Source organism: Arvicola amphibius, chromosome 5 (assembly GCF_903992535.2).
Source record: "Arvicola amphibius chromosome 5, mArvAmp1.2, whole genome shotgun sequence".
Classification (NCBI taxonomy): Eukaryota; Metazoa; Chordata; class Mammalia; order Rodentia; family Cricetidae; genus Arvicola; species Arvicola amphibius.
The window spans coordinates 85,817,721-85,843,727 of NC_052051.1; the positions used below are offsets into that span (position 1 = coordinate 85,817,721).

General features: G+C 45.7%; 1 pseudogene; it reads left to right on the forward strand.

Moving 5' to 3' along the window:
• The first annotated feature begins 5,115 nt into the window (after positions 1-5,115).
• LOC119815281 lies at positions 5,116-18,019 on the forward strand (annotated as a pseudogene).
• The last annotated feature ends 7,988 nt before the right edge of the window (positions 18,020-26,007 follow it).

Consider the following 26,007-nt stretch of genomic DNA (forward strand, 5'->3'; position numbering starts at 1 on the left):
TTCTTCTTGAGTATGTTAGTACTGTGATGACAGCAAGACAGAGGACCAGTTGCTCCTTCAGCACACCGACCCCCAGCTTCCGTCTGTGTAGCCCCCATTCTCATGCTCAGTGACCCAGGAATGAGGTGGGGCTCCCCTACACTGCATCACCCTAGAACTCTACTGCAGCTCTCTGGCCCAGGGCTCCACGGTATCCATAGTCCTTGTGTCATCATGCCTATTTAGTGCTTAATCCTTACCAGCTCCATTTGTTTGTTTTTTGAGGCAGCCCTGGTTGTCCTGCTGGAGATATAGGCCAGGCTAGCCTTGAACTAAGCTTCTGCCTCCCCAGTACTGGAAATAAAGGTGCATACTATCATTCCTGACTCCAGCTCCATTGCAAAGCCAGTGTGGATTTTTTTGAATTGCACCAATAAAGAATATGCTTTCTTTTGAGAAAGGCAAGGTTCTGTGTGGTTGTGTATTAAGCTGCACTATTGTGGCTATAAAGAAAAATAAACCACTTCACTTATTTTCTTGATAATTTGTCTATTTTTCCTTTTTTTTAAAAAAAAGAAAAAACTCCACAGGGGAGAACTGTAGAAATGATTGATGGCATCCCTGGGAGCTGAGTTCTTAGGGTTGTTGCTGCTGCACCTTATTTTTAAAAGGCCCTGAAGTCAAGCCAGTCTTCTTGTCTCAGACTGCTGGATGCAAACAACTTGAGCTCCACCTTCCACCACTCTCAGGGCCTCGTGGCTAACTCCAGTGAAGCCCATAGTTTCTTCTAGACCTGGGCTGTTCTGATCCTGCTGGCTGCATATAGCAATGCAGGAGTCAATCACTATGCTCAGATTCATATTTGCTCTACATATAGGGACATACTCATGTAGTCTTTCAGGAAATGACTTCACATAAAAAGATTTAATATAAAAAAGATTTAATATAAAAGTGTATAAAAGTCTGGACATGGTTGCATACCTGTTTAATCCAAACATTTAGGTAGATCTCTGTGAGTTTAAGGCCAACCTGGTCTACATAGCTGCAGGCCAACACGTAAGACCCTGGTCCCTTGCTGGTCAGCCTGGAATACTGCCTTGCTCCCTGTTAAAAATCCAAACTCGAATGGTTAATGGCCCGTACAGGACCTTAGGTAGGTCAATCACAGGGTTATGGACAAATGCCCCACTGTGCCAAATCCATACACTCTTTTGAACTCACTTCCTCCCACCCCTGTCTGGTACACAGTATCAGATCTCAAAGATGCTTTCTTCAGCCTGCCCTTACACCTTTGAATGGCATGACCCTGTAAAGGGATACAATGGACAATTGACTTGGTTCAGGCTCCCTCAAGGGTTCAAAACTCCCCAACTATCTTTGATGAAGCTCCCTACATGAGGACCTCAGGGAATACTGGAGGACACACCCACAGTCACTCTCCTGCAGTAGGTGGATGACCTCCTGACAGCAGCGGACACTGAAGAAGACTGCAAGGTAAGCACTGGTGATTTGCTTACTGCTTTGGGAACCCTGGGGTACCAGGCATCAGCTAAAAAGGTCCAAATCTGTCAAACTAAAGTGACTTACCTGGAGTATATACTCAAGGGAGGGCAGTGTTGGCTTTCTGAAGCCTGTAACGAGACTGTGCTTAAAATGCCTACCTCAGCTTCCAGCAGGGAAGTTAGAGAATTCCTTGCATCAGCTGGCTTCTGTCGTCTCTGGATTCCCAGCTTCGCTGAGCTGGCTATGTCACTGTATGAGGAAACAAAAGAGAGCTGGCCCTTTCAATGGGCTGAGGCTGAAGACAAGGCCTTCAATAAAATAAAAAAGGCCCTCCTCTGGGTGCCCACACTGGGATTGCCAGATCTCACCAGAACCTTTCACCTATACATAGATGAAAGAAAGGGAGTAGCTAATGGGGTCCTCACTCAGACTCTGGGACCTTGGAATAGGCCAGTTGTCTACCTGTCACAGAAATCCCCTGTTTCTTTCTAGTTCTTCTGAGTACCTTCCTAGGCTTTTGCCACCAGAAGCCACCAGAAGGTGATGTGGGTGGTCTCAAGCCTTTTCCAGAACAATATGCCTCCTTTTGCTGAGTTCTTGGATTAGTGTGGTTAATGGCTGGGGTTGGGGAGGGGAGGAGCAGTGGCCTTAGGAGCCTGGGAGATAGTCTGGACTCCTCTCTTTTCTTGACCTGTGGGCCCGAGAAAGGGAGTTCTGTCGCAGATCTGCTGAATGAAAGACGGTCACTTGGGTGGAAGGCTCCTAATGCTTAGAAAGAGTCTTCGCTACTGAGTTGCTTTAGACAAGTACTGAAAAACACTCAGTGGGAGACAGGGTCAAGTGGCTGAGACTCCAGAATGGTCTTATGGTCCTTTAGTTCCTGTTCTCAATGAAGCAGACATAGGTGTGAGGGCTCTTGGTCTCCTCCTATTCAGTGTCCAGACTTCAGGGTCTGTCCCTGAGCTCAGCTTGGAGAGGCTGTTGGATCTTATTGCCAAAGAAGTCCCCACCCATGCCCAGCATCATTTCTGTTCCTTCTCTAGATTCTGGGATGGCCACTAGGATGTGGTGGCAGTGGTGTTAAGTGACTTTCAAAGCCGGGTCAGAACCAGCTTTGCAGTGTTTGTCTTGGTCTTCTGGGCTAGTCTATGGGAATGGGAGCCACCATGCTGAAGAGACCAGCACCTATTGTAGAAGACAGCCATAATAAGCTAAATATGAACAGATCACCCAAAGGAAGTTCTTTACTTCCAACCATTGTTACCTGCCAGTGTAGGACTCAGCCATCCATAAATGTAATGGAGGCCTGAGTCTCAGTAGTTTACCCTGAAGCAATACTTGGTTTCAGGAAGAACCACAAACTGAGATTACCTGAGCACCACACAAGAACAAACCACCCAAAGGAAATGCCTAACATTCCAACCCCTGTAAATAGGGTCACCTGCCAGCACACACTCACCAGGACACCCCTAGAAAAATGTCAGCCAATCAGTGATCCTGGACCTCAGAAAACCCTCACCCCCACTTTTACTACTATAAAAACCCAACTCTAACTGAGCTTGGGGCTCTCTGTTTATTCCAATATGCTGGACATGCAGAGAGATTGAGTTTGCAAACTTGTATAAAATAAAGGATCTTTGCTTTTATGTTCGGTACTCGGTCTCCTTGTTGGCTTTTGGGGGGACTTTGCGGATTTGGGCATAACACTATGTGCCAGTGGGTTGACCTCTGTGCCAACTACCTCACCATCTGTCCCGCATGCTCCAGACCAACACACAGGCAGACCGGCTGAGTGCCATCAAGTGTCCCCCAGCCACTGCCACATGGGCAGAAGGATCACCCATCCAAGCAGTGACATATGATAGCATGATCTTGGGCCACTAAGTTTTGTGACAGTCTGTCACATAGCAATAGAAAGCAGAGCTGTATGGTGGTGCCACCTTAGCCTATAATCCCAGCTAGGCAAAAGGCTCAGCAGGAAGACTGGTTGTGCCTTACCTGGGCAACAAAGCAGGGTCTAATCTAAAACAAAAGAAAAGAAAAAGGAGGGGCAGGGGAGGAAGAGGCAGGAAAGGGGAAAGGACGAGATAAGTAGAGAAAAAAAGGGAAAGCAGGAAAGAAAATCTACTAAGAACTAGAGCAGAGGCCCCAGCCTTGCCTGAAAATGTGGGATAAATAGGCTGTTTCTTGCAGAGCCTCAATTCTGCCTCCCTCAGGAGGTCCAGCCTGGTCAGCCCTGCTCTGAGCACACAGAGGATTAGTCTCTGTCCCCATGACTTCCAGACAGATGTATACCCATAGCAGGAACCCAATGAAAAGTTTCTGCACCCCAGAAGTCTCTCCACCAATGCAATAATTCAAATCAGACCAATCAAACCAAATTAGAAAAATCCCAGGTTTAATGGATACCAATGCTCCCAGATGGCTTTCCAGCCCCCTAGAGAGGAGCCGGGAAAGGAAGACTGGAAAACCATGTGTTTGTTCTCTGCAGTTCTATTTAAATACCTTGTGGGAGTGGTCTTGAGTATCTGTGTGGAGGGGTCAGGGTTTGGCAGTCTTTCTCATGGGTGGAGTCTGGAATAAGGCAACTCCCAGGGGAGGGGGCTTGGCATGGAACTTGCACCTTATCTTTGGGTTGTTTCCATTCTAGTGGGAGAGAGTTGAACAGACTGGAAGAGAGCCCCATGGGTCACAATGAATAGGTATCTGAGGAAATGACTGAGTGACATCCCTTTGCTCCAGGGAACCAGCTCTCACTACAGCTTACCCATACTGCATCTCACCTGCTCTTTTTAAGAGGCCTATGGTGGGGGAATGGTGTAATTCTGTCTCTTTGAGAGACAAGCCACACCCACTCCCTTCCTGCTTGCAACCCCAGCTTTCTCCCCGTCCCTCTCTCAAAGAGGTAGCTTAGGTAGCTTCTGCCTCTCTCCCCACTTCTCCGTTCCCCCTTCTCTGTCTCTCTCCTCTCTCCTCTCTCTCTCTCTCTCTCTCTCTCTCTCTCTCTCTCTCTCTCTCTCTCTCTTTCTCCCCTTTTTCCTTCCCCTCCATAACCCCCCTAATAAATGTCCAACTTTTCTCTACATGATGTGCCTATCCATCTCTCGCCTACCCCCTATCCATTTGTTGCCAGGGACCAGCCACCTTCCCTGCTGCATGGTCTCTGGGAATGGCTGCTTTCGGGTCCCCAGCAGTCCTACCCACTGCCTGTCCACACCACTCACTGGGGAACAGCCACCACATGGCTGGGGACCAGCCACCTTGGTTTGTGGACCTGCCACATGGTCTCGACCCTGGCAGCTTGCTGTGGGGATCTGCAGCAAATCCATAACAAATAGTCCATAGACTAATTTTTTGGAGGACACAGATGCAGAAGAGGTAAGTTTACTGGGGTTCAGCTTGCTAGAATAGGTGTAAGGACTTGGAGGTAGGCTTCCACCTCTTCATTCCCATGGTATTCTCTCATCTCCATGAGAGGAGGCCACACAGGGAAGTTGAGCATGGGAATGGGGCTGGAAGGTGGAGGGGCTGGCTGCTGTAATCTGAGTATAGGGATGGGAAATGATATTCGTGTGTGTGTCTGTCTGTCTGTCTGTCTGTCTGTCTGTCTGTCTATCAGGCTTCAGGGCAAACATGTGTTATGTGTCTGCTCTTCTCAACAGTGACAAGACTCCTTGTCCCAGCCTGAACAGGAAATCTCCACAAGGTCAGCTGCTACTGTAGTGCGAATTCTCTACTAATGCACAGACCAAAGGGGCGATCCTGTTCTCAGACTGCTGCCTCAGACCACACTGCTCCTCTCTCCTCCCACAGCCATATCACTTCTCCCTAGTGCTGGGATTAAAGATGTGGGATCCCAAGTGCTGGGATCACCTTTGTGTGAGCTCTGTTTCTCTTTTCGACAGATTCAATCTTGTGTAGTCCAGGCTAGCCTAAAACTAACAGAGATCCCTCTGCCTCTGTTTCCTGAGTCGTGGGATTAAAGGTGTGTGCCACCACTCCCTGGCCTCTAGTGGCTTAACTCTGCACTCTGATCTTCAGGCAAGCTTTGTTTTGTTAAAACACAAAATGTCACATTTCATTTTTTTGTCTAAAATAAAAAGGTTATATTGTATATAAAAACTATATACAATAAATATAATAATTATATACAATAAATACATCAACAATGTCTAGTTCATTTGCATTTGACAAATTCAGAGAAAGTACTCTAATATCTACCCTATATTGGTGAGTCCAAAGTCTGTACCTAATTCACTTTCTATTCTAACATGCATTATCACCTCAAAATTAACTTTTTATGTCTCTCAACTTTACATACTTTACATTTCTTTAGTAAATTTCTTTTCTGAGTCTGGTAAACAAGGAAAACTATAACTATCTAGTCTTCAAATCCATGAGAGAAGGAAATAATATTAACTGAAAAAGCAGGAAGTATAAGCATGTGACTTCTAAAAAATGTGAGAAATTACTAAAACAGCTGGCTGCCTGGACAGTCATTCCTCTGTAATGTTGGGGCATCCATCGTCAGCCTACAGGCCTAGAATATTCAACAGAGTTTTTTATGAAGTAGGATTTCTGAAGGACTGTCCTTGTCTTGTCTTGTCTTGGCAAGGTTTGGTAGTCACTGCTTGTGCTCTCCTTATCCAATTAGAACAGCATAATGTCAAGGCAATGACATTTTCTTGCCCAGTGGCTTACTTTTTCCACAAAGAAAATAAATTTATGTGGAATTTCTTCAGTGCTCATCATTGTCTCTGTAGTAGATTGGTGCTATCAGGAGCAGACATGTCTCATTGTCATAAAAAATTGTGTTATTAAAACACCTTAAATGCCATATTCTGTATATCTCTGAAGTGTTTGAAGATGATCTACCTATTTAAAATATATCTCTGTTTGACCTTGAAAGCAGACCCAATGTGAATACAAGTTTGATTATAATAGGTGACTAATTACTAGCCTACATTTCCTTATCATCCTAAACAGTTGGTAATAATAACTTTCAAGAACTAGAAATTTGCATTACATTGTTAGTTGAGCTGTATAGGTACAATACCTTGCATAAGAATAGAAATGGATGTACATATTCATAACCCAATGAAAGACCAAAAACTATCCATCCTGCCCTTTGGGAATGTGGGTGTCATATTCTTAATTTTACTTCCTGCTGTCCTGGGGTGATGGCATCTTTAGGGAATCTTGAAAAGAAAATTTAGGGTTAATTGTCAAGTTCTGGAAGAAGCAGCTGTATCATTTGTTGTCCAGTCTCTGAGTAATGGGAAAATTCAGAGCTTGTCTTAAGTCCTGGCTAGAGTAGTTTGTGAAGCTGTATTATCTCAGCTAGCCACCTCAAAATTGTTCTGAACAGTTTATAGTCCAAAGATGCTCTTTAGGTGGTGTTTTTCAGCTTGGTGGTTTTATCATAGTTTTGGAGGAATTATTGTTGTGGGGCTCCCTTTTCCTTTTGGAGATGTCAAAGGTCACTGTTAGGCATGGTCATAGTTCACTGCAGAAAACTGATAGAGACTCAACCTGAAATCCTGTACAGGAAGATAGATGAAGCCTTTTTATAGAAATAGTTAGTACTCTATATGATTATTAATATCATGACAAAAAGTTTAAAAGTATATATGCATATAAATGTTATAAATTTTGAGATAATAATTATACTTTAAGAAAAGCTGTTAAAGAGTCAAAATGAAACCAAAAGGATTATGAGATTAGTGGCAATAATAGTCCCTTAATTTTAGTTTTTCTTCTGTTCCATATCAGGTAGTTCTGATATGAGACAGATTTTGGATCTTACTTTAACAAGCACACTTGGGTTTAGAGAAGGAGAGAGCCCACACTCCAACTCCAAATCCAGCTTTAGTCTTTAATTGAACTAGGACTACAAAAAGATCATTTGCTTTATATGTTTATAGAGAATAGCAGACACAAACATCTGGGAAGATTTATGTAGTTATATCCTGTTGAAAATGTGATATACCAATAGGATATTTTACTCTCTTTCTTGGGACACTTTTTCTGGATGATTTGTCCCTTTTCTTCAGATGTTTCATTTGTCCATTGGTTTTCAGATTCCTTATCTTGATACTTTTATTCTCCTAAAATAAAAAACAAAGCCTTTCCTCAACCCTAATTTTTGGAGGAGGTTCCCTTTTGGCAAATTGTATCTGAACAAATGGAATGCATTTGTTAGTTTTATAGGTTAGTATAGATTGAATGGTCATGCTGTTTGATGAACTATGATCTCTTCTAATTAAGAATCTTAATAAGAGTCTTCTTGTTCAAATCTAATCTTTCTAATCTTTATCAATTTTGATGGTGGCCATATCTTTTCTTCTTCTGTGAAAACAATAGCAAAACCCCTTCTTCAACATAGCACATGTCCTGGTTTTCATTCTGAGTCCAACACATCTTTAAAGAATATCTGATTTAATTCTGTAGTTTTTCCTATTATCCAATGTCTCTTGGCAACTATTATTCCTTTCTCATTAGCATTTAGAAAATTCAAAGTTAATAAAGCATTATACAATATATTTCTGGGGATCTTTATTACTCCTTTATGTTTATTTAGCATATCCTATAGAGTTCAATTAGATCTTTCTATAATTACTGGCCCTGTAGGATTGTGTGGTATACCTGTAATATGCTTTATATTATAATAAGCAAAAACCTGTTTCATTTTCTTAGTGACAAATGCTGGAGCACTGTCTGTCTTTATTTGTACAAGTATATATGTCTATAACTTCTAGCAAAAGTGTGATTACCAAATCAGCTTTTTCCAAACTCAAAGCAGTTGCCCACTGAAAAACTGAATAGGTATCAATGGTGTAATGTACATATTTTAATTTATCAAATTCTACAAAGTGGAACACATCCATCTGCCATATTTCATTTCTTTGAGTACCCTTTGCATTACTTCCTACAGGTAGTGGAGCTTGGTTGTGTAAAGAACAAGTAGGGCATTTCCTTATAATTTCCTTGGCTTGTTGCCACATGATAAAAAGTCGATTTAAACCTTTGTTGTTGATATGTGTTTTTATGTTTTTAATGGCAGGTAGTCCCCCAAATTGGAGTCACCCCCAGGCCAGCAAGTTTGGGCATGACTATTATTTCATCCAATCTGAGTTCTTTAAAGAAGAAAGAGGAGAAGTGGAAGAATATCCAGGTTTCCGTGTTTTGTTAAGCTAGCGGAAATTTTAAAATTTAAATGGCCCTTGGTTGGTGGACACAGAAGCTCTTGTTTTGGTGACCATTTTTGTGTTCATTTGTGTAGTTTGCAGAAAGTTGGGTGCTAGGTCTCATTAAGAAGCCAGGGGAAACCTTATAGGCATGAAGTTTTCACCAGTGGTGCTGGCTGCCTCTCTATATAGGAGTTAAGATCCCTGAACCTTGATAAAACACACCTTCATACCCCTCAAACCAAAGAGAGAACAACCTTTGGAAAGCTGAGTACAGACAAACCTACATCTGAAAGAAAAGTCTCTATCTTTAGTAAAAGAACTAGTGGACATGGATCCAGGAATAGTCAACTGCTGTAGGAATTCCTTTAAGTTATCTGCCCACTTGGGCGTGGCCTCTTATACTATATATGCTGATGTAAAGCATGTGTTTGCCCTCTCTTTGGCAGTGTGATTCAGTTCCTGTTCCCTGTTCATGCACAGAACTGTGATCTGTGAGTCTACCCCTAAATAAATAACCCTTTATTATACTCAATTCTGAGCTAGTGTGGGATTTCTTTTTAGTGTCCTTCTTCAGTCAACTTGGTATATTTTCCAGTTCTAGAAAAATCAAGGATTCAAGACTACTTAATGATAAAGTGTTCATTCAACAATGTATTTGATGGTGCTGTGTTTTTTACAGAAAATGGTAATGTATGTAGTGTATTCATGAAGTCTCAACAAGCCCCATCATCTAAAGATTTTCTGGAGATCTTTGCCTTTCTTTATGGCTTCCTGTGCCTATTAGTTTTCTATTACAAAATTTGAAGAAGAGGTTCCAAGAATTTTTAAAGACCTTGGGCATTCCTTTGCACTGTCTAAGAGCTCCATGTATACAGTGCGAGCCCCTCATACCTGGCCTCAAATTGTGGCAGCCTTGGTGTGGCTAGTAGACTGTATCAAGATTTATTGTGCCATGACAGGAAGCGAAGCTCACCTTTATTTGATGATGGGCAGCCTTGGAGAGAAGAAGCTAAAGATGGAATTATACATAATTAAACATAGTTTTTGAACTACACCATAAAATTCCATGAGAGTTTCATGACCAGTGCTGACAGCTTTGAAGAGATGAATGCAGAGCTGCAGTAGAAACTGAAAGATTTATAAAAGGTAGATGCATCCAAACTGGAGTCATTAGCACCAGAAAACAAAGCATTAAATGAACAGATTGCAAGCTTGGAGCAAGAAAAAGAAAAAGAGCCGAATTATCTGATATCATTGAAGGAACTGAAAACTTCCCTGCAAGCAAATGTTCAAAAGTATAAAGCATCCATGAGCAATTCGGGGTTGGATTTATCCATTCTAGACCAGAAATTTAGTGATCTTGATGAAAAAACTGGTAGACGTAAGTGTAGATGAAAGTCTCTGTTCTGCTTGGTCCCACAGCTGTTTAGTCCCAAAGAAACACACAGGGGCTTATATTAATTATAAACTGTCCTATTAGCTCAGACTTATTACTGACTAGTTCTTATAACTTAAATTAACCCATAATTCTTGTCTAAGTTTGGGCACGTGACTTGGTATCTTTTCTCAGTAAGGCATTCTCATTTTGTTTCCTCTGTGTCTAACTGATGACTGCATCTCTGCCTTTCCTCTTCCCAGAATTCTCTTAGTCTGGTTACCCCACCAATACTTCCTGCTTGGCTACTGGCCAATTACCATTTTATTAAACCAATATGAGTGACAAATCTTTATAGTGTACAGGAGCATTATCCCACAGCAGAGAAGAACTCCAGTGACTGACTGCTCTGCTTCTCTGATCCTTCAGCTTTCACCCCATAGCTGACTCTGAGCTTTTATTATTAAGACCAATTGGAATTCATGTTATATACTAGTAGGCTGAGATTACAGAGTCACACATGAAAGCAGTCAGCCAAATGAACTTCCCATGCTTCAGGTTGTTTCTGAGCCCCTGAACTGCTGCATCCTGAACAAACCAGGGAAGAACACAGTCGACTCTAGATTCCAGCAACCTGTGGGGCATCTGCAGGCCTCTGACCTGGATAGCATACCGTGGGGAGGGGCAGGTCCTCATAGAGACATCCCTCATCCCCAGTGAGCTGGGGCTTCTGTGCTCTTGCTAGGAGTTGGCTTCTTTCTTCTGTCAGTCTGACTAGCAGTGGACTACTGTGGATGAAGCAGATTGGCTCACCTCTTCCTCTATTCACTATGTGGTCAGCCAGGACAGGCCTTAAGGACACCCCTCCCCTCAGCCAGGACAGGCCTGAGGGACACCCCTCCCCAGGACAGGCCTGAGGGTCACCCCTCCCCTCAGCTAGGACAGGCCTGAGGGACATCCCTCCCCTCAGCTAGGACAGGCCTGAGGGACACCCCTCCCCTCAGCTAGGACAGGCCTAAGGGACACCCCTCCCCTCAGCTAGGACAGGCCTGAGGGACACCCCTCCCCTCAGCCAGGACAGGCCTTAAGGACACCCCTCCCCTCAGCTAGGACAGGCCTAAGGGACACCCCTCCCCTCAGCCAGGACAGGCCTGAGGGACACCCCTCCCCTCAGCCAGGACAGGCCTTAAGGACACCCCTCCCCTCAGCCAGGACAGGCCTTAAGGACACCCCTCCCCTCAGCCAGGACAGGCCTGAGGGATACCCTCCCCTCAGCTAGGATAGGCCTGAGGGACACCCCTCTCCCTCCCTTGGCAGCTGTGGGCAGAGCTCATTTGAACAATTGCCTGAGCCAGAAGGAACATTGGAGTTATTTATTTCCTGCTTTCTGTGGAGGGCTGGCTTCTAAGGCTAGGCTTCTGAGCCCATTTGTCTTCACACTGGAGACTCAGCCTCAGGGAAAACAAGGTTTCAGAGATTTAATCCAGGCACTGTTCACCTGGTTGATCTGCAGGACAGAAGCTAAGTATCAGCACTGGGTCATTAAAAGGCTCTAAGTGGAGAGCTAGCAGCTGGCTTCTTTCTGAGCATCACTCACCAGGCCAGGGTTTCGAGCCTCCGTCTCTCATTCAGCAGACATGCATTGCTACAGGTTTTTGTTTGTTTGTTTGTTTGTCTGGTTTTGGATTTTGTTTTTTTGTAATAAATATGTGTCTTCTAGCAGAGTTAACCTGCTCTCCCAAGGAAGCCTGGCTCTGAGTGAGGCTGGCTCTTCTGTACCATAGAGGTGTCTTTAAGACAGCATCTCCCTTTCCTGGCAGACACTGCTCTGTAACACCTGCGCCTGTGTTACTCTTGGTATAGTTCACAAGCCACTGTACCTGGCAAGGACCTGGAGATTGAAAGAACACACAGAGACCCAGGTCATTCGAAAGATCAGCCGAATGCTGTTTATTCAAACTTAGGTAAGACCTTAAATACCTAGCTGCTGCACAATGGAATACCCCCCCAGGCAGGTGGGAAATGACCATGCCCAGGGTGGAGTAAAGAATGGTCCTATAGCTAACCATCAGGAGGGCAGAGGGAGCACAGGAACAAACAGGATGTTTTAGCTGGCTGGCAGAAATTGTCCTCAAGATGAACCCCAGGAGCAGGGGTAGACCCATGGGCCCTACACTGCTCTGGTGGATTTCTGTATGATTGCTGATCTGTGTGGCTGCAGATGTCAGGCAAACTTATGCTCCCTTTCCTCAGAGAGGCTGAGTCTGCAAGAAGACACAGGCTGGCTTAATCCCTGTGCCCTAAAAGGTTCTTTCTTAAAGAACACGATTCAGTCGTTTCCAGTATATTTCTTCCTGGCCCCTCCATACTCTCTATGGCTAATTCCTGTCTGCTGGTTGCTGGCTCTGCCCCCTGATCCGGTCTCAGGTTTCACAGTGTGATCAAATATCCTGCAACAAAGATGCACCTCTGATGTGGGAGAGTCTTCTGTTTGTGTTGATTTCATTCGTTAATAAAGAAATTGCCTTGGCCCATTTAATAGACCAGCCCTTAGGTGGGTGGAGTAGACAGAACAGAAAGAAGGAAGTGAGGTAGACGCCTCAGGCAATTGTCATGCCTCTCCTCTCTGGGACAGTCTCCATGAAGCCAGCCACCAGGTCAGACATGCTGAATCCTTCCTGGTAAGACATCACTTCGTGGTGTTACACTGACTATTAGAGATGGGTTAGTCAAGATGTGAGAATTAGACAATAAGAGGCTGGAACTAATGGGCCAGGCAATGTTTAAATGAATACAGTTTGTGTGTTGTTATTTTGGGGCATAAGCTGCCCAGGCGGCTGGGAGCTGGGCGGCGGGAATGCATCACGCTGCTCCTCACTACACAACTCAGTCTTTTCACACTGCATCTGCATCAGTAGAGCCTCATAAGCAGTCAGTCCACAGATGCAGTGTGGATGGCTGAGATGGTGGCTACTGCTTCGGGCATTTAGACTCAGGAAAGGAATTTTAAGGTCTTACCCCTGTCCTTTCTAAGAAATTCCCAGTCTCCTGCTTTTTCCTGAGTCTTGACTTTGATGTGTGTATTAGTTTCTGGTGCTCCATCTCATATTCTTCGTCTTCTTTGGGTTTTGAGAACCTCATCAGACCCATGTCAGTGATGGCTCCTTCCAGGCTATCCCCTAGCATGCAGTGAAGGCTTCCATGATGACCAGGTAGTCAGGTGATACGGGAGACTTGTATTTTGGTGCAAAAACCTGGGGTAGACTCCCTCGGTGCCTGTCCTCCTCCCTTCTGGTCTGAGCCACACTAGGACCCTATCCCTTATCTCTGGTCCATCTGCAATAGACTCATCTTCCAGTTATCTGACAACTCAGCATTCCATCCAGCAGTGTCAGTTAGGTAAGTTCCCCCTTTGGTCATTGTAAACTTTTCCCTGGGTCTAAGAAAGTGACTCTCGAGTGTCCGGCACCCTTCTAGTACTCTTAGAAGCAGAGATATCCCCAACCATGGTCATTAAGGCTACAGCTGGCTAGGTCAACAAGAGCACATGGAATTATACAAAGTTACTTAGCATCGAGATTCAAAGTAGGCAGTATGACTTTCATCCCAGTTATTGGCCAGATTACCTGACAAGGCTAATCCACCCAGAGTGAAGAAACCACCACGGGAACCGTGGAAGTACGAGAGAAGGGTGGGAAACTAGATGTGCCTTTCCAGGAGACTTCCTACTCTCTCTGAACAGAAAGAAAAACCTGTTGCCTGCATTAGGTGGAGGGTGAGAGGCCCTGTGGAAAGGAGAACAGCCTCCAAGCCAAGGCTAACCTAGCCCAGACAACCCTCAGCAGACAAAAGACCCGTGACTGGGCCTGGCCAAGACTCATGGGAAATAAGATGACTTTTAGTTTAAGCAACTAAGATTTAGATGGCTTGAATTGTAGCATTCTGATTGGCAATACATAGGAAGAATAAAAGTTAAGGGCAGCAGAGGACTGTTAAAAGCTTCTATACTCAGAGCTAAGTACAGAGCACACATGTGTGGTTTCCAGACCTCATTCAGGCATGTGTGTACTGTGCAGTGTTGGGGGGTGTCAAACCCAAGGCCTCACACACACTTCCTCACCGCCTCGCATCTGTCTTTCACAGCCAGCCCTGAAAACAGTTAAGAGAGGCATAGATTTGCAAGCTGTCCGTGTCACCCCCTCAGCCACCAGACAGCAACCAAGACTTAGCAGTTTGCTTCAGCTGGGCTGTTGGCAGACGTTTCTTTCCCACCTGCCAGTTCCCAGATAATAACTGACCTGGAGACTTACTATTAACTACAAATGCTTAGTCAATAGCTCAGGGTTGTTATTAGCTTTTAAATTTTAAATTAACCCATATTTCTTATCTATGCTTTGCTGTGTGCATGGTACCCTTTCTCAGCATGGCATGCCCCTTCTGCTTCTCTCTGCATCTGCTGGTGGCTCTAGACTCCAACCTTTTTCTTCCTAGCATTCTATGTTTGGCTTTTCCCATAACCTTATCCTTTGAGATATTGACCAATCAACTTCTTTAGTAAACCAATCACAGCGACATTTTTTTCACACAGTGTAAAGGGATATTTCACACTGGACAACAATTAAGTCCTACATTCCAAATTATGCAAAGTGACCACATGTGAGGCTGAGCTGCAACTGTCGGTCTGATCCATCAGAACCCCAACACGGGACATGGAACACCAGCCTGCGATGCTCTTCGGTCTGGAGCCCATGATGCTCCTGGACTTATTGCTGTCCCATGCAGCTTCTCTGGCAGCTCAGCCATTTATGTTTTATTTGTTTTGAAGTGTTAGAGATTGAATTCAGAGCCTTGTACATGCTAAGCAAAGCATTCTACTACTAAGATCTATCTCAGCCTTTTTATTATCTTTTTCCTGTTTGTTCTATTTGTATTTATGTTTTTGCAAGTGTACGTGCTGTGTGTAGGTGCCTATGGATGCCAGAAGAGGGTGTCAGATCCTGAAGCTGGAATCACGGGCAACACCTATGAGCTACTTGGGTAGTGTGAGTGCTGGGTAGTGTGAGCATTGGGTAGTGTAAACTTTGGGTAGTGTGAATGCTGGGACACGAAGTCAGTTTCTTTCGAAGAACAGCAAGCACTTAACCACTGAGCCATCTCTCTAGCCCCTTTAAAACTGTTTTTATATTTATTTATTTACTGTATATGTGTGTGTACATGCATGTGTGCATGTGCACAAACCTGTGTCTATGTGTATGCTCACATGTGGAGATCAGAGAACAACTTCTTGGGAGTTGGTTCTCTCCTCCTATTATATGGGTTCCTGGGACTGAACTCATGACATCACACTTGGCAGTGGGTGCTCTTATCCATTGCACCATCTCATTGACCCTGAGTTCTTTTTTTATTTTTAAAACACTCTTATTTTTCATACCAATCCCAGTTCCCACTCCCTCCCCTTCTCACACCTTTCCCTCCCGCCACCCCCATCCACTTGAGGCAGGACCAAGGCCCTCCCCCTGAATCTAGGCTAAGCAAGGTATCCCTCCAAGGTTCCAAAAAACAGTTCATGCACTAGGGATAAATTCTGATCCCTCAGGCTGCCCTGCCCAAGCCACACAACTGTCACCGATATTCAGAGGGACTAGTTTGTTCATACGCAAGTTCTCCAGCTGTCAGTCCCGAGTCAGTGAGCTCAGGTCAGCTGTTTCTGTGTTCTTCCCTATCATGGTCTTGACCCCTTTGCTCATATTATCGCTCCTTCCTCCTCCCTTAACTGGACTCTGGGAGCTTGGCCCAGTGCTTAGCTGTAGAGCTCTGCATCTGCCTCCATCAGTTACTGGGTGTAGATTCTATGATGACAATTAAGGTAGTCATCAATCTGACTACAGGGGAAGTTAAGGCCCCCCTCGCAGCTTAATCTATTGCTTAGCTTCTTAGCTGGGGGCCTTCCTTGTGTATATCTGGGAATTTCCCTAGTGCCAGGTTTCTTGCTAACCCCATAATGGCTTCCTCTATCAAGATATCTTTTTCCCTGCTCTCCCTCTCTGTCCTTCCCCCAACTTGACCTTCCCAGTCCCTCATGTTCTCCTCCCACCACCCCTTCTCCTGTCCTCACTCCCCTTCCACACTCCTGCTCATTTACTCAGGAGATCCTGTCTACTTCCTCTACCCAGGGGTATCCATGTATGTCTCTCTTAGTGTCCTTGTTTCCTGGCTTCTCTGAGGTTGTGAACTATAGGCTGGTTACCCTTTGCTTTATGTCTAATATCCACTTATGATTGAGTACATACCATGTTTTTGTCTGTGTCTGTGTTACCTCATTCAGGGTGGTTTTCTTTTTCTAGTTCCATCCATTTGCCTGCAAATTTCAAGGTGTCATTGTTTTTTACCACTAAGTAGTACTCCATTATGATCTGTTAACTCCAGACACCACACAGAGATGGAGGCCTGCCCTTTTCCTTACTGTTACCAAGTGTTTCCACATCAGAGACACAGTCCGTAGAGGACAGGGGAGTTGCAGACATCAGAGAAGCTGTCCACAGAGGACAGGGGAGTTGCAGACATCAGAAACACAGTCCATGGAGGACGGGGGAGTTGCAGACAGCAGAGACACAGTCCACAGAGGACAGGGGAGTTGCAGTTACAGTAATATCCGACCTGTTTCCTTTGTTACATGTCAGGAATTGGATCACATACCCTGACCTTGGGATGTACACATCCCTTCTTACCATCAAATGCCCAAGTAAGATGAAACAACTTACTCTTCTTAACTCCTCTCTCCCTCTCCAGGAGAGTTTTCCAGAACCCCTTCATCCTTTTCTGACTTTTCACTCGACTTGTTCTTAATAAGCACTTTATCCTGTAGTCAGGCACCCCTGACTAAACATGGCTGTCAGGTGGCTACTTCAAGTGTGTCTTAACAGCCCCAAGACACACTCTTCCTCTTCCTTGAGGAGCCTTAAACAGTGTCCCACCCAATCTGTCTTCCAAAGCTCCTTATATAATCACTGTTTCAATAGCTGCGTTGCGAGCAACTTGGAATCCAGTCATTCCCTGGGGACCAGAAAAACCCTGGAGGAGTCTGAGGGTCGTAGGTAGCTGCCCATGTGTGTCCATGAGGGCCATGAGAAGATGGGGTGCTTGTAGATATCACCAAGTTTCCACATTCTGCTGCCCCTTCACACCCCATACACACATGTATGCATGCCACACACCCACTATACACACACCACATACAGCACACACATCACACCTACACTCACACTACCCTGTTGTAGTGTGAATTGAGGTGACATCTGTTGGGGTCCAGCCTCAGCAGGGTTCACACGTGGCAGGGTGGGGCATGTGGATTAGAAAAACTAGGAAGGAGGAACGGAGATAGAAATACAGAGACACAGGATAGAGCCGGGAGGGCTACCCAGTGAATACTGAATACTGAGAACACCTACGTTTGCTTTCCATATGCTTATACACCCCTATCCAAAAATGGGGGAAGAGAGCAAAAGGCTGCTGTAATATGACACAGAGGACAGACAGAGCAATCACTTGCTTTCAGTACTTGAGACGTCGAGCTACTATATCCTGCGAAGGAGACTTTTCACATTAAAGGCTGAAAAAGAGCTTAATTAAGAGTAAGTATGGGTATGGGAGAGTAGACTCTTCAGAGAGCAGCTTTGGAGGAACACCCTCCTTCCCAAATTCTCCCTGATCTCTAGATCAAGCTCCCAAACAAAGAAGTCTGGCCTTTCATGACCTTTTTGGGGTGACCAGAATCTTCACACCATGTGATTTAGTTTACCATAGGGTAGGTGAAGAAGAGAAGAACATGGAGGAACCAGGGAGAGGTTAGGACCACAAATCAGGGGCTGCTGTTAGGCCATGCACTGACAGCTTCCTGACTCTGTTCCAGGGAGAGCTGCCAGGAGGCGTGGCCTGGTCTCTTCAGACTGTGGGATTTGGCCTTTTAAAGTGACCACTGTCTTTTTGGGCAAACTTGTGTTCTAACAAGAATTGGGGCAGGCCAAATGGTGTGTTTAAATTCTGCTCTGGCCAAGGTGTGGCCTTGCCTGTCGTCTCTGCTTTGATCCTGTGTTGCAGACCTTCAGGTAACCTGTCTTTCCCAGAGGGCACCAGAGGGTCTTACAGGACCATCTCTCCAAGGGCTAGCCTAGGGTCTTACAGGACGATCTATGCAGGGCTAGCCTCTCCACTGTAAATTGTTGTGAGTGTAGGCTGTCCTGCCTATAGACCCTGCTATCTCTAGGATAAAGGTGACTGCAGGGTTAGGACAGTGACTTGCCCAAGTGCACAGGTATCTACACCTTGAGTGAATAAGGTTCCTCCATTCAGAGGGACCAGGTGGACCAGAGTACAGGAGGTAGAGACAAATAGAAGCAGAGATTCCAGGCTTCCATCCTGTATTTAGTTACCTTGTAGAGCCAAGTATGGAGGCAACATTGTTTAAAGCGACCACTGAGTGCCAGTTAAAGCCGGAGAGAGCACCTCAAGAAGCCTGAGAGACTGGGACCTGAAGAGTGTGGTAAGCTGGAGAAAGCTGCATGACAGCCTGGGGAAGGGCAGGCTCTGCTCAGACCTGCCTGGGGAAGCTTGGGTGATAGTTAGCCAACTCCCTACCCTTCTGGGGGGAACCCATTATGGGAGTAAATTCTACCTTGTCCCTAAGGCAAAGAATTCATTTTTACTCAGTAGCAAAGCAGAATTTCCTCCTCAAGAATTTTCTGTCTCCTCATCCTCCATGGTCTTTGCCTGCTGTCTTGATCAAGTGAGGCTAGGGCTGCCTCTGGGGGTGAGCAGCTTCCTGGGCATCTGCTCTGGCACAGGGTCTAAACTCACTGAGTTTACGCTGTCAAAGTGGGGAAGGTAATGTTCCCTCTTTGCTTTATTGAGAGAATTAAGTGGAGAAAGTGTGTGTGTGTGTGTGTGTGTGTGTGTGTGTGTGTGCGCGCGTGCGTGTGCATGTGTGTGTGTGTGTGTGTCACCCTGCCTTTTTACTTGCACATAGTAACTGTATTAGTTATTCTGCTGTGATAAACACAACAACCATAGTGGTGGGGAGAAATGGCGGCAGAGCAGGTCAGAAAACAGAGAGAGCAAACTGGAAGTGGGTGAGGCTATGAATGTTCAAAGCCTCCCCACCTTTCCTTGGTCTTGGTCTCCTGCCTCAATTACTAGGACCTAAGAAAAAAAATTCCTCCTAAACTTAACTTTATCTTCTGTTCTACCAGCATCCTACCAAGTCCAGGTGTCTCCTCAAGATCTGCATCCAGGACAGCTTCAGAGAGGCTGCCCCAGGTGGCCCAACCTCATAGAGGGCTGCAACCAGGCCTGCACTTTGCTAGTGCCAGGTGGTTTCACTGAGCCTGGACAGTGACTGGAACAGCCAGCTATCCTGGGAAGCAGCCAGCATCCTAGCTTTCTCAGGTCCTTCAAAGATGCTGACAATCCCAGACAACTGGAAGCAGTCTAAAGAACATGGTGCCCCCATTTCTGCCTCACCACCCACCACCCCTTCCTATCTCCTCATCTTTTTATAATAATTAAAGGGGAAGAATGTGAGTTTCCCAGCCTGACTCTGCCTCCACCAGCAGCTGCGTGACATGAACACCCCTTTAAAGTGTCCACCAGGCACAGATCAGTCTCCTGCTTCTCTTGCCTTTCTTATTTCTTGCCTCTTCCCTGTCTGTCTGCCTCTCTCATGTCCCCACTCCTTTCCCCTTCCCCCTCCCCAGTAAACCTCATGTACTATGTTGTGTGTTCTCTTAGGGGCATACCTTGGAAGGCTGGCAAAGGTACTCTCTTTGCCTCTCATTTTTTAATCATTTCACTGTCCCCACTGATGGGTTTCCTCCAGCAAGGCTGTACCACCTCCCTAAACAGTGCTACCAACTTATAGGGCAGTGTTCAAATACCTGAGGGGATATTTGCCATTCAAACCACTACAGAAACCAAACAGCAAATGTCACTGTTGTCCCTGTGACCCTCATCCAGCAGGGCTTCCTCATGAATGGCTTTAGGTGACAGTAAATTGTGTGTAAGGTGACTTTAGACAGGTGTGGAAGTGTCTCAGAAAACCAAGGACTGGGGCTAAAGATTGGTAGCAGAATGCTTGCTTATTGAGCATAGGCCTTGGATCATTCCAACACTAATAATTAGTTAATATATTTAAGGTCTTTAAAATCTATTGGAAATGCTATGTCCAAGGCAAGATGGAAACGTATTAACCCAGAAGTCCTCGTTATCTGTTAACTCAAGAAGTTATAGAACAGAGTACGCTGTCTCCAGCAGCTCTATGTAACATGAGGGCCAGGCTTGTTGGGGTTTCTGTCCTGCCCTGTTCCCATAGCCAGCAAGTCCCAAAGAAAATCACACAGAGGTCTCCATAAGATTATAAACTGATTGGCCCATTAGCTTAGGCTTATTAGCTCTTGTAGCTTATATTAACCCATTATTCTTATCTATGTTAGCCACATGGCTCAGTACCTTTTTCAGTGGAACAGGTCACATCCTGCTTCTTCAGTGTCTGGACAGGACTGTGGAGGAATGGGCTTCCTCCTTCCCAGAATTCTCCTGTTCTCCTTGATCTGCCTCTACTTCCTGTATGGTTGTCCCACCTATACTTCCTGCCTGGCTACTGGCCAATCAGCATTTATTTAAAACATAATTGACAGAATTCAGACTTGTCCCACACCAGCTCTAGGAATACAGAACTTCTCAGGAGCCCGCAGCCTCCTTCCCCCTAATTATGACAGGTGTTCCCCATGTCTCAAGCCTTGGCTTTCTTCTGCTCAGAGGGGCCTCACACTTTGCTGAAAGAAGAGCAGAAGCTTTCAGGTGAGCGCTCCCACTCCATTTCCTCTGTAGTCCCCCATCTACCCCTCCCTCCTGTTCATGGCTGAGGAGTTCCACCTTCCCTCTTTAACATTTGGTTCATCTCGATTCCAAGTCTTCTATCTCCTCAGAACTCCAGGGATGGGATGTCTTTTTAAAGTTACTTAACTTGCTTCTCCATTGGATTTTAAAACCCTCCCATCTGCCCTGTTTAGAAAACACAGAAGTTTCTCTCCATTCACCTCTGTTGTATGTGGCCCTCCAAGTCCCCAGTAGATGCATCAACAAGACAAAGTTTGAGTTGTTCAGGAGTAGAAAAGAACAGCAAAGTTTGGGCATGGTTCAGAGTGGGAAAGACAGGTAAGATTTGGGTCTGGTTCTAGGTAAATCTTTCAAAGCAGGAATTTAGGATTGGGGGCTGTAACTTATGGATTCAAAGTTTCTTTGGGTGTAGACTGTCTGCTGGTTTCATCGACAAGTTGATGGATCTTTGGTGAGTGTCCGAAGTAAACAAGTACACCATGTACTTATGAGACCAGTTCCAAACTATAAAGCAATATGAGCTAAGACAGCAGTAAAGTCATGTGAGCTAAGACTGCAGAACAGCAAAGCCAGGTTCGTAAGGGTGGAAGTTTCCCTTCTCTGTGTTCAGACTGATAGTGAAGGCTGAAGCTTGGTTCTCAGCTTCAAACTCATTCTCCAGCTTTCTTCTGTCCATAAAAAACTTTCCCAAAGAGTGGTAGCTCTGTTTGCTGACCTCACTCCTCTGTCCCCCGTTCCATCCCACGTACTGTGGTTTGGGTTCACACCTCTAGAGTAGTGTTCATGAAAGTCCTTAGTAGTGTTCTCAGCTTTGACTCAAGTTGAGACTCCCTCATCTCTTGGCCACATCTCTCCAGCATTCTCCTCCTGAGAAGAGGCTCCTTATGGAGTTGGTTAGCCATTTGGGCAAGAAACTTCTCTTGCCTGAACTGATGCATAAACTAGACATGAAGAACCCACAGAGAGAGGACTGCTGAACTTGCCTAAAGGTAAGATGATCCTTCAGGGTTTCTGATTCATAAAAAATCTGCGAGATACTCTGCAGGACACAGAAGAAAGTGACTGAACTCTCTTTAAAATTTCCTGCTTCATGAAAAAGTCTGCTGGATACTATGGGTCTGTAGGCTAAAGATGGATTCCCCAACAGTCCAGAAGAATTTGGGTGACTGTCCAGGCAGCAAGTTGTCTCTGTAAATTATAGAGTTTTGGAAGTTGTTTATAATGCACTTCCAGTTTACATAGGTAATATTATATCCTTCTGAAGTCCTTGATAGAATTGAAGAATAGATATAGTTTTCCTTTGTTATGATAAAAGATATAAATATTGTAACTATAATCTCTGCTTAATAACAGTTTTGTTATATGTAATTTTATTAAAGTTAAAGCCTTCCTTTTTGTTTAAACAGAAAAGGGGAAATGGTATAGGAGTTCCTTCTGTTTATGTGTTGCTTTCATTGGATAATGAATAAAGAAACTGCCTTGGCCTATTGATAGGACATAATTTAGGTAGGCAGAGTAGACAGAACTGAATGCTGGGAAGAAGGGCAGAGTGTCAGATGCCATGGATCTCCTGCCTGAGGCAGATGCTGGTTAGAATCTTGCGGTAAGCCACAGTCAGGTGGCAATACACAGAGAAATGGTTTAAATTAAGATGTAAGAACTAGCTAATAAGAAGTTAGAGCTAATGGGCCAGGCAGTGTTTAAATGAATACGGTTTCTGTGTGATTATTTCAGGTGTAAGCTAGCAGGGCGGCCGGGACGACAAGCAGCCTGCTCCTCCTGCTATAGGGTATAGAATCTGTTACCCCTCCCCCATATGCCCTGCTACAGAGAGATTAATGTCAGAGAAGCAACTCATCCTGCATTACTTCTAAAAATACGAACTGTGACTTGTGGGCTAGGAGCGTGGCTCCTTGGAATCTTGAGTCCCAACTTGGGCTCTCTGACTTCTGACATACATGAGAAGCCCTGCTGGCATCAGAGTCTCTGACTGCCTTCTGTGAGTTTTGTTAGGACACCTTAACACCTTTATGGCTATGGTTGTCAAGCTTGGGAAGGGAAAAATGCCACCTGGGGATGCCAAGTTCCCAGATGGCACCTCCAGAGAGGCTGGAGTAACAGGAGTCTGCTTTCTACAAGTCCCGGGTGACTTTGAGGATCACACTGACAAGTGCTCATCAAATGCCTCCTTATCCCCCAGCAAAGGGTCTGCCCTAGAAGAGGAAACTTTGTTTTTAGATTTATTTATTTTAAGTGCATGAGTGTTTTGCCTACATGTATGTATACCATATGTATGCCAGGTTAGAAGTCAGAAGGCGGCATTGGACCTCCTGCACTGGAGTCATAGATGGTTGTGAGCCACCTTGTGGGTACTGGAAACAGCACCTGGGTCCCCTGCAAGAACAACTAACATTTTTAACAGTTGGGCCAGCTTCCCAGACTCCTGTGGAAGCTTCTTTTGGCTACAGTAAGAACCATATCTCTTAGCCCAGATTTTAGGCCAATAGGATCCAGAGATGGAATTTTTCAATGAGGGAAAGTATTGAGAATGAATAATCATCTCTTCATTCTTCCCCCCATAGGTCTTGATTTCATGTCTTTTGTTTGTTTTTTAAAGGCTTTCTGAAAAATCATATTCAGTCTCTGTGGAAAACTGAGAGCACAGTCTAAGCATCCTGGAACAGCTGGGTTCACACAGGTGTCTCACTGAGGCCAGGGTGGGCTTGCACACCTTCCCAGGAGTCTCACTGAGGCCAGGCTGGGTTTGCACACCTTTCTGGGTGTCTCATTGAGGCCAGGCTGTGTTTGCACAAGTGTCTTACTGAGGTCAGACTGTGGCAGCATGAGAACTCTAGGGACCATTCAGAGAAAGTGTGTAAAACTCAAATGTTTACATGTTTAGAGGGCTATGGAAATCACCCAGCCACCAAAGACAGCAAGGCATTGTAGGGACTTCCCAAGTGAGTGGCCAAAGGACTCTCTGTGCAGTTGAGACCACAGGTGTCTGTGTGCTCAGAGTGTCCAACCTGTCAGTTTGCATTCAGTAGGTACGATGAGTATAATGTGGGGCTGTGTACATGGATCTACAGGACAGAGGAGGATATGACAGAGTGTGGGACTGTGTACAGGATCCACAGGACAGGGAAGGACATGACAGAGTGTGGGACTGTGTGTGGGATCCACAAGACAGAGTGTGGGACTGTGTGTGGGATCCACAGGACAGGGAAGGACAGGACAGAGTGTGGGACTGTGTGTGAGGATCCACAGGACAGAGTGTGGGGCTATGTGCGGGATCCACAGGACAGGGGAGGACATGACAGAATGTGGGGCTGCGTGTGGGATCTACAGGACAGAGTGTGGGACTGTGTGCGGGATCCACAGGACAGGGGAGGACATAACAGAGCAGAGTGTGGGACTGTGTGCAGGATCCACAGGACAGGGAAGGACAGGACAGAGTGTGGGACTGTGTTTGGGATCCACAAGACAGAGTGTGGGACTGTGTGTGGGATCCACAGGACAGGGGAGGACATGACAGAGCAGAATGTGGGACTGTGTGCGAGGATCCACAGGACAGGGGAGGACATGACAGAGTGTGGGACTGTGTGCGGGATCCACAGGACAGGGAAGGACAGGACAGAGTGTGGGACTGTGTGCGAGGATCCACAGGACAGCGGAGGACATGACAGTGGGGAACACACCACTCTCAATGGACTCCCACGTCTGGTAGAAGCCAAGGACCAGAAAGAGACTGAGGAAGGACAAGAGATGGGACAAGAAATCCCAGGCTTAAAGCAGGTGCAAAGAAATGAAATGGAGTAGGGTAGAGAGGAAGAGGGATTAGGTGGGAAGCAGGCTGTGGGTTGCCAACATAGGGGACAAGCAGCCTGGGGAGCGAGTGACAAAGCAGCTGGAGAGAAGCCAGTGGGGAGGGTGATGTTGGTCCTGTAGACAGAAGCATGCCCTGGGGTATGACAGGAAAGTTCTGGGGTAAAGTGGAACTGCCAGGCGACCCAGACCTAGAGAGAGTCGCTAGGGCACAGATTGCCCATCTGGAAGAGCTTAACTGGGATTTGAACTTGAACCTAAAAGGTACCTTGACCCGGTTGTATGTAATAATACCCAGTCTGAAGTTTATCTATAGCTTACATAGGGATGAAGCTTAGTGTCCTGAGACCACTATATACTAGGTAGCAGAGCGAAAGACTGGGATGGCCCCTGAGGGGTTAATGATCTAAAGGCCTCAGGTAGCCAGAGACGCTCTGGACAGGAAAGTCGGCTTCCCTGGCAGCACCTGTGGCTGTCAGTGCCTGGTGGTAAGTTCACACTTCTTTGAGTGATGTCTTCTACCTTGAGACTGCAAGGCCACTGGCCTGCAGGTGGAATCTTCCATCCCCAAAGTCCTCTTTCCACCCTATAAAATCCCCAGCCCCTACCCCACACAAACCATGTGGGCGGAGTCTCTACTCTGGCAGAAAGACTGTGGCCCTTCAGGTGTTCTATAAAGGGACAATTCTGTCTCTGCTGATGTCAAGCTGTTTCTTTTATTTCCAAGTTGCCCCCATCAATCTTGAACTAACAGCCAGGTCCCCATCTCTCCTTAGTGGGCAGAGTCAGGTCTTACTGGGTCACGCCTCTTCCCAGTCCGTCCCAGGCTCTCCAGGGTAAGCAAGGGCAGACTGGCAGCGTTCTCCACCTGGCTCTGACTTAGACATCCCATGAGGGCTGACTGTGTCAGGCTGACTGTCTTGTACATGGTGTTAAGAGATGTGAAGATCCCTGGTTCAAACCCGGCTTTTAGCAAACCTCTATAAAAGGTTTCCAGTTTAGGACTCAAGAGGAACACTGAGGCAGATTGTCCTCTTGGGTAAGAGATTTTTTAGAAGAGTTGCTGATGCCATGGGCATACAGACTTACAGACAGACAGACAGCTTGCTGGCAGCTCTAATGAGTGTTCAGGAACAAAGGGCAGAATGGGGAACCTCTTCTTCCAGGTGTCAGACAGGGAGAGGTTTCATGGATTCAAGCTGTCTCTGATTCCTTGGCTGGGCAAAGGGGAAGTGGAGGGTCTTG